We start from the raw sequence: 582 nt of genomic DNA on the forward strand, positions 1-582 counted from the left end.
TTCCGGGTTTTACAATTATTATGGACTTCTGGGCATTTGGATGGTAGCCTTTGGGGGTGGTCCATGTCGTTGAAAACAGGTCCCACCATTTCCCCTGGCATTTTTTTTCCTGCACCTGCCCGGGCATCTGCATAGGGCCCCTTTTTCCCTGGTTTTTTTTGGGTTATATGGTCCTGCGGCTTATGACCAAAGGCATACTAGCCATTGCCCCTGGGTCCGTTGGGTTTTTCCCCTGCAGATTCAATGGTGTCAGAATTTCCTGTGTTCTGCCCCAAAAAATTGTTTGGCTGGTTTTCTGTAAAAATTTCTATGACATCGCCAGACTGGGCATTTTATCCGGTGTTAGGTTGCTGCTTACGGTTTATGTTTTTAAAGGGGTTTGTTACTCCCCAAAAGCACTGCATCACAGTCAGGGTCATGTAATTTTTCTCATTGCTGCACTGCTGCCTCCCCCCTCCTTCTGTCCAGCACAAAAATTTCAGGTTTCCCACGCAGCCTTTAAAACGTATTTTGTACCTCCTGATTGCCTTCCCCATTAAACGCCTTGCACTTCCCCCCCCACAAACCCCCAAAGGGTTTCTT

The sequence above is a fragment of the Penaeus monodon genome, chromosome 19, assembly GCF_015228065.2.
Source record: "Penaeus monodon isolate SGIC_2016 chromosome 19, NSTDA_Pmon_1, whole genome shotgun sequence".
In the NCBI taxonomy this organism is placed as follows: Eukaryota; Metazoa; Arthropoda; class Malacostraca; order Decapoda; family Penaeidae; genus Penaeus; species Penaeus monodon.